The sequence below is a fragment of the Phyllobates terribilis genome, unplaced genomic scaffold (assembly GCF_046119375.1).
Source record: "Phyllobates terribilis strain yellow unplaced genomic scaffold, ASM4611937v1 Scaffold_6__1_contigs__length_29720123, whole genome shotgun sequence".
Classification (NCBI taxonomy): Eukaryota; Metazoa; Chordata; class Amphibia; order Anura; family Dendrobatidae; genus Phyllobates; species Phyllobates terribilis.
The window spans coordinates 18,770,817-18,779,751 of NW_027362766.1; the positions used below are offsets into that span (position 1 = coordinate 18,770,817).

The 8,935-nt window shown below is 43.2% G+C and overlaps 1 protein-coding gene across 1 annotated transcript in view; it reads left to right on the forward strand.

Annotated features, from left to right (window-relative positions):
• LOC141152642 (uncharacterized) overlaps positions 1-5,500 on the forward strand; it is a 49,331-nt gene extending 43,831 nt beyond the window's left edge. Inside the window, exon 2 of the mRNA XM_073637200.1 lies at positions 4,459-5,500. The gene's annotated coding sequence lies outside the window, so the exon portion shown is untranslated. The remainder of the gene's footprint in view (positions 1-4,458) is intronic.
• Positions 5,501-8,935: the final 3,435 nt, after the last annotated feature.

The following is an 8,935-nucleotide window of genomic DNA, read 5'->3' on the forward strand; positions in this document are numbered from 1 at the left end:
TCGAGACTCACGGCTACTAAGAGTTGACCGTGTGGAAGACAGACCGGAGGTGGTGGTGCCCAGGTAACTGGAAGTATTATCTGCTATCCAATTAATAACCTGTTCACACTAATCAGTTCGCAATACTGGTGTTGTTCTGTGCTTCCCTAGTAATTCTGTCAAGAAGTGGGAGCGAGAAGATGTGGCTGTTGGTTGTGGCACATTTTCACCTTGGCCACGGCCCCGTCCTCTGCACGCACCATCACCAGAACGTCCAGTTCCACGTCCCTTGCCACGCGCCTTGCCCATTGTAAAGGAAGTAAAATAGCTTACACTCGCACTATCAATGGAAAAAGGGTAATAAAAAGGAGATTAGAACCGTGGAAGAGGAAAACCACAGTTCTAGTTCTCTGGCCTACACCAGAATCTTTTAAACAATCAGAACAAGCAGGGATAAACTATTACTGTTTTTCTTTACGGAAAAAATAACAAAAGCTGAATAATAGAGATTTTTCACTGTGGAATGGCAAAACCACAGTTATTGTTTACTGGTGTATACCAGACTTTTTTAAATATATATATTTGCGGCTGAACAGTGAGCGACACGCTCAAACTGTTTTTTTTACATACAAATGGCCCAAAAGTGGATAATACAGAGGTTTGAACCGTGGAACAGCAAAACCACACTTCTGTCTCTCTGGCCTATACCAGACTATTTTCAACAGATATATTTGTGTCTTAAAAATCAGGGAGACACTATTTTTTTTTTTGGGGGGGGGGACACCAAAAGGTTAAAAAGACGGGTATTTGTACAGTGTGAAGGAGGAAAAAAAAAGAGGATTTAGATGAAAAGAAAAGGATTTTTCCTGGCCCCCGAGACCTGGTGCTAAGTCCAGCAATTTCAGCAACAGGAGCAGCATACAGGACTGTAATGCAGCGTTTGCTGGTATAACCACTGCGTCTCCTATACAGCCTGCCTGCCTGATATCTGGGATGGATATTAGTCCTGAGAAGGACTGTTTGTTTGATCTGGCATCCTTTACAGACCCTACACTAACTATTTCGCAGTATAAATCTCTCCCTAACTCAGCAGCGCTGTCCCTACACTGTCTGATCCGGAGCATCTGTGTCCAAGATGGCGGCGCCCGATTTTAAATACTCGAGGTGATGCTGTGCGGCCAGCCAATCAATGTAATGCCCACAACCAACATGGCTGCGGCATTACAGTGACTGGCTGGCAATCCCTGCATGTTCATTGGCTCTGTAAAGAGCGCCAAACATGCAGGGCGGAGACCCGAGCTCCCGCCTGAGTAACCTGGAAATGCTCTGTGCTCGCCGAACATCCCGAGTAGCGTGATGCTCGGGCGAGTACCGAGCAGTGTCGAGCATGTTCGCTCAACACTAATAACCACCCATCTTGGGATATCCTGATTTCAACTTACCACTTGTTCTTCATTGTGACGCTTCTCAAGTTGGACTGAGAGCTGCCCTGTAACAGCATCAAGATGGAAAATTGAGAGTCATCAGGTACGAATCTAGAATGTTGATAGACGCCGAGAAGAATTACCATCTACATTCCAGAAAATTTGAGTTCCTGGTATTGAAATGGGCTATCTGTGAATGATTTAGATATTATCTCTACTACAGCAAAGAGTTTGAGGTATACACTGACAACAACCCTTTGACCTATGTCCTCACTACTGCCAAACTGAATGCAATGGGTCAGAGATGGGTCGCTGATCTAGCTGACTTCAATTTCAGCATCAAGTACAGGCCAAAAAAATGCACTATGGATGTTGACGGATTGTCGAGAATGCCACTAGAGCCTGAGGAGTTCATGCAAGAATGCTCGGACCAAGTCAGTCTGGAAGCAATTGAGAGCACTACCCAAGCAGTACAAGCTTATCAAGAGGAAGACACACCATTGTGGTGTCCGTTGACAGTGGAAACCACCATAAAAGCGAGAGAACAAGATCACCCCCTGTCCATTCAACAACTACCAAAAGGAAAAATCCATAGAGCACAATGGGAAGATCAAATAATTGGTAGAATACTACTTTATGTGGACCAAAATCGATTTCCAAGTAAACAGGAGAGAGATAATGAGTCACCAGCAGTATCTGTTTTAATGAAAGGATTCACGAAGCTCTACCTCAGTGAAGACGGTATCCTGTATCGTAAGGGAGGACAAAACCTGCAGTTGGTATTACCCAGAGTATTCCGTAGGTTGGTCTTCAAAGAACTCCATGAAAACATGGGACACCTGGGAGTGGAAAGGACAACCAACTTGATCCGTGAACGTTTCTTCTGGACGTACATGCAGAGAGATATTGAGAGGTACGTGACCAGAGAGTGTGGGTGTCTGAAAGATAAATGTCTCAACACATCAACCCGAGCACCTATGGGCAACATCCAAACTACGTATCCGTTTGAGATGGTCTCAATAGACTTTTGACATCTTGAGACGTGCAAGGGTGGTTACGAATACATATTGGTGGTGATGGACCATTTTACTCGATTTGCCCAATTATATGCCACCACCAATAAAGCTGGTCAAACAGCGGCAGAAAAGATCTAAAAATCATTTTGCTTTGAGGTTTGGGTTCCCTATGAGGTTACACCACTACCAAGGAAAAGAATTTGAGAACCAGCTCTTTGACAAGCTAGGAAAGTACTGTAGAATTCAGAGATCCCACAAAACGCCCTATCACCCAGAGGGTAATGGACAAGTGGAACGTTTTAACTGGACATTATCATCGATGTTGCGCACTTTAACAGCTTATGAGAAGAAAGACAGGAAGAGTTCTCTGTCAAAAGTGGTACATGACTATAACTGTGCAAAGAGCGATGCAACAGGTTACTCACCCTTTTTCCTATTGTACGAATGATCACCAAGACTGCCAATCGACATCATGTTCGATACTCCGGTGTCAGAGAATTACAGAACGTATCCGGAGTATGTTTGGAAATGGAAGGAACAGATGGCAAAGGCATACAACATAGCATCCAAAGTGGTTAGGCAAGGACAGAGCAAAAGTAAGGAGTACTATGATGAAAATGTTATGGAGCAGAATTGGCACCGGGAAGCCTGGTGCTAGTCAAGAACGTATGTGAGAAAGGTGGTCCAGGAAAACTTTGGTCGTACTGGGAAGACAAGGTGTATGTGGTCGTAAAGAGGAAAGCTGATGACAGTCCAGTGTATGAAATTTGATTGGAAAGAGGAGACCAGAAAACCAGACTAGTCCATCAGAATTTATTACTACCCTGTGATTATCTCCCACCACAACAAGACTTCCCAGAAGCAGACTGACTTCGACTGAGATCGACTTAGAGACCACCACAGATTGAAGCTCTGGAGGTGGATAGTGACCTTGAAAGTTCCGATGCAGAAGTGCACATCGTTGTATTTCTCGGACCGGCAAGGAGAGGGATGTACCATCCTCAGGAGAGTGAACTAAGTCCTGAGGCTCCAGAGTTTGTACCAAGGAGTACAGATGAACTCCAATTAAGATCTGATGATCGAACACCGGTCACTGGAGAGACTAATCGACACTCAGGAAAATGACCAGACCGTGTGGAACCAGGCGATTTTGGAGAAGTACAGGAACTTACAGAGACAGTTCCAGGGGCATCTGAGGAAGCACGGGAAATGAGTGCGGCGGAAGAAACTCCTGTGACCGAAGAACCCGTGGTACCTGAGGAACAACCCACCAGGAGGATGTCGACTCGAGAAGTGAGGAGGCCCGTGATGATGACGTACGAGACACTTGGTGAACTGAGTCAAGTGTCAAGGACTGTCGACTGGAAACAGGTATCTCTGCCTGCAAACCAGGTAAGCCCACTGGAGTGGTATTCGCCACCGAGATGCAGTATGGAAGATGTTGCCTGGTGGAAAGACTTGTTTTCATGCTTTGATTTTCCTTAAAAGACTTTGTAGAAACAAAGAACTGTTAAAGCCTAGTGAGAGAGAGAGAGCTGGTTGAAGACGTACGAAAAGCTCCAGCTGAAGAGATGCTGATTGTGTTAATTGTTTATTTTTTTACAAGAGTACTAAAAGAAAAAGGTCGTAGAATAGGTTGTTATAAATGTTTATATACAAATTGGCATAACATTTATAAAGTAAATAAATGAGGTGGGTTCCTAAGGTGGGTGCGCTGAAGAAATAAGATCCAAAATGAATAGAAAAGACTTCGGCACTCCAATGTAGATGCTTTTATAACGCTTTATTGAGACCCCATATACAAAGAGCAGGGTGCTTGCTGCCAACGTTTCGACGTTTCGGTCTTTTTAAGGCAATACACTTCTAAATAAATATACAGAAAAGAGAATCGAAATCTATGGATGTCCAAATAACATGAAATACATCCTAATACAGACCAAAATATAATTAATTAGGGTCATAAATGTTATTCCAAATTCATAATTATTAATTCATATGGCACTATGGACATTATACTTCTAACCATTGATTTCTTACAGAGGGAGATCTCAGACCTGAACACCAAGATTTCCACAACTGAGCAACAATTTAGCAATACAATATCCTCAGAAGAATTTTCTACATTAAAAACGAATATTTATAAAACCATCAGCAACTATCGCAATGATCTTCAAGAAAAGAAAAAATCTAAGTTTCTCCGTGACGCAGAGGATTATTTACAAAGCCAAGTATACAGATGGCGTTCTAAAGATTTCAACAGGCAAGGCAGACCCAATTCAACAGGCAAGGCAATTCATCTACCGACAGTGGACGAGGTGCCCAACATCCAGGTCGTTTTTTAGAACAACGCCAAACACGCCCATACAAACCAAGACGCGGAGGGGGAGGCGCGCAACAGTCAGACAGCACACGGATGACGACGCGATCCCAGGTAGGACAAGTAACGTCGTATATAGCATCTCATCGTACAATTTAAAGAATTGACTTTTACAAAAAGGACTGTCATTTTGCCCTACTCCATCATTTGATACATTCCTCTTGGAAAAGGAATTACATTATTTTTATAGGACCCTCAGGCTCAAGGTCCATTTCCTGGGAGACAAATGTATGGTTAGTGATAGTTTGACTGAACAAAGTGACTCTGTATTCTCATTATTCAATTTAAAGCTATGGGTTCCTAGTCATTTCTACCCCACCCCGCTCCTACCACCATGTGGAAACCTACATTGACCTGGTCCAGAGGGACATTGATAACATTTTACAGGCCATAAAACATGAACAAAGACCTTAGCCAATGGGCGAGGAATTAAACATCATTTCCTGTGACACTGGCTGGACTTAAAACCCCAGAGCCCACATGGGCTGGGCCTCTTTGACTCTTGGAGAAGGACATAATAACACATGGCTGAGTATCTCTCTTCCCCTGTAACTTCTTTCCTTACTAGCCGTACATACCCTGTACTAACCCTCCTAGATATTGATATCCTTGTATCTGCATATATATATATAGAGAAAGTTATTATAGTTGGGTGGGCCGCATGAGTGATTAGGAAACGTGGGTGGAAAATATATTAGGTAATTGGGAATTGTATTATTATTATTGTGTACTGTGTTAGTGTGATAAATAGTAGTATATTAACTGTAGACTTTTGTGTAATAAATACCTTTTATTAGTACACGGTTTTGTCTCCGTTGGTGTATAGTATAAGGCACAGGTAACGTTAGTGGATATTAATTATTAATAGTCAAGTTTGATGTTAATAGTTAATATCGGACCTCAATAGAGGTGTAGGAGAGTTTCCCCATTAATAACTGATATTTTTGGAGGGAAACCCGCCATTTTACATATACATTACCTAAAATACACAAGAATTTAAGACAACCACCAGGCAGACCCATCGTTGCTTTTAGCTATTACACTTGAGAAGATATTAACACCCCATGTTCCTATAATTACGTCATATCTCAAGGATACCTCTCATTTTCTGTCGTCTATACGAACATTGGGCCCCATCCCCACAAATAGCTTCTTGGTAACAATGGATGTCAATAGCTTATATACAAGTATAGATCACCATGAAGGCATCACAGCTATGTCATCCTTCCTTCATCAGCATACTGACCTGACAACCTCACAGATTCGATTCTGTGTTGACACTCTTACTTTGATACTCACTAAAAACTATTTTATTTTCAGAAGAGGGGAACAGCAATGGGCTCCAATGTTGCCCCCCCTTATGCCAATATTTTTATGGCCAATTTTGAGGATAACTTTGTATATACCGATTCACTATTTCAGAAACATGCCTTACATTGGAAACGTTTCATTGATTACATTTTCCTGATCTGGACCGGGACTGAAGATGACCTATTGTCCTTCTTTAACGATCTTAATACTCAAATCCCCAACTTGACATTTACCTTACACCAGGGGTCTCAAACACGCGGGCCGCATGCGGCCCTTCAGGCTGCTTCATGTGGCCCGCAGGCACCATAGACCCCCATCGCAGCCCGGTCCAGGATCTGCCGGCAGCTGCGCTTCAGTTCAGCGTATTGCCGCGCAGAGACCGGCTCTCTGCACAGCAATACCAATGGCAGCCCCGGCCTATCAGAGGCCAGCAGCTGACATCTGCGCGTGTCAGTGACGTCATACGCTGCTGCACTAGGATGCAGATGTCAGCTGCTGGCCTCTGATAGGCCGGGGCTGCCATTGGTATTGCTGTGCCGAGAGCCGGTCTCTGCGCGGCAATACACTGAACTGAAGCGCAGCTGCCGGCAGCTCCTGGACCGGGCCGCAATCGGGGTCTATGGTGCCTGCGGGCCACAGGTGCAGAAAGGACGCTGAGGGAAGGAAGACAGGTGAGAAGAATCTTTTTTTTTTCTCTTGTATGTGTAGAACGGCACAAGGGACAGTCCTCCAAGATAGGGACCAGGCTGGGGACAGTCCTCCAAGATGGGGACCAGGCTGGGGACAGTCCTCCAAGATGGAGACCAGGCTGGGGACAGTCCTAAAAGATGAGGACCAGGCTGGGGACAGTCCTAAAAGATGGGGACCAGGCTGGGGACAGTCCTAAAAGATGGGGACCAGGCTGGGGACAGTCCTAAAAGATGGGGACCAGGCAGGGGACAGTCCTAAAAGATGGGGCCCAGGCTGGGGACAGTCCTAAAACATGGGGACCAGGCTGGGGACAGTCCTAAAAGATAGGGACCAGGCTGGGGACAGCCCTAAAACATGGGGACCAGGCTGGGAACATTACTACAAGAGGGGGACCAGGATGGGGACATTCCTAGAAGATGGGGACATTACAACAAGATGGGGACCAGGATGGGGCATTACTACAAGATGAGGACATATCTACAATATGGGGACCGGTATGTGACATTACGACAATATGGGGCCCAGTATGGAATATTACGACAAGATGGGGACAAAGATGGGGGACATTACAAGATGCAGACCAGGATGGGGCACATTACTACAAGATTTTGGCAGAAAAACTTCAAAATAAAGCATGAAAAAATATTTTGCCACTAAAAATGCTGCTTTATATCTAAACTAAAGTAAACAAAAAAAGTGCATGTTTTATTATCGCCACATCCATAACAACCCAAGCTATAAAAAATAAAACAGCAAAAATGTTCAAAAGGTGTATAGAAAAAAAATAGTATCACTAAAAATGTCACTTTGTCCTGCAAAGAATGCGGCCCCCCAAATTCATTTTTTTTCCGTGTGCGGCTCATATACCCAGCCGAGTTTGAGACCCCTGGCCTTTGCCTTACACCATAATTTGAAATCAATCCATTTTCTAGATACTACGATTACTATCACGGAAACAAGTTCACTAGAAAGTGATCTATATGTCAAGGAAACTGATAAAAATAGTTTATTATTGTAGTCTAGTTGCCACCCGTGACACATCAAAAAATCTTTACTAAAATCACAACGTCATAGAGTGGAACGTATTGTTTCTGACAAAGAAATGGACCAGAAATTTCAGCAAAGGGGTTCCCCGAGACTTGTCTTAGAGTATAATAATAATAGAACATCAATTGACGATAAACATACAAGGATTAAGTTTACCAACACTTATCATCCTTTTAGTGGCTCCATTTTCAAATGTATTCAACAACATTGGGTGTTGTTGAAACAATCGTATCCAATGATACCTGAATTTGCTCAAAAACCTCTATTATGTAATAAACGTCCCCATAACATCCGGGATTATTTAGTTAGGGCAGATGTGGAATCAACTGGTAAGGGTCCCGAACAACGTACCTTGGCGACTCCGCGCCATGGCACTTTCCCATGTTTGGGGGGCATACAGTGCTCTAATGTCATGAAAGGCGATTCATTTACACATCCACAATCAGGTAAAAGGTATCCTATTAAAGAGTATTACATGTGCGACTCATCCTATGTGATAGATCTTATCAAATGTCCTTGTGGTCTCGGATGTCCTTGCGGACCACCCAACATATCCGAGACTGTTTTTCCCAACATAAATCTACAATTAGATGTGGTCGCATGTTGCTACCCATACCGGCCAATTTCAGCCAGATGTCACATAAAATATCACAATTAAGATACCACGTCATCGACCATGTTCCATTTAATAGGAGAAGGGGGGGGGGATCGAATCAAAAGACTTAAAGAACGCAAAACCTTTTGGATTCATACACTACAAACCCTGTCTCCAAAAGGTTTAAATAGGGAATACGAATTGCATTACTGATTTAAAAAAAAAAATTCTGAAGGACCCATGTAAATTTTACATCTGCTTTCATATTATGTGCTATATATTATATATATGAAATAGTATACTAATGTGCATTTGATTGTTCCCTCTGTTTGTTTTCCAGGTTCCTCATTAATTCCGTTTTCATAGTGCATGAAATAGAGGCTTGGATGATACTTATAATCAGTCCTTACACACTTTCCTATTCTAATTGCACACTAGTGGTCATTGATCCTAATTTATACCTATAACACTATAGAAAAGGGGTCTCAAACTCGGC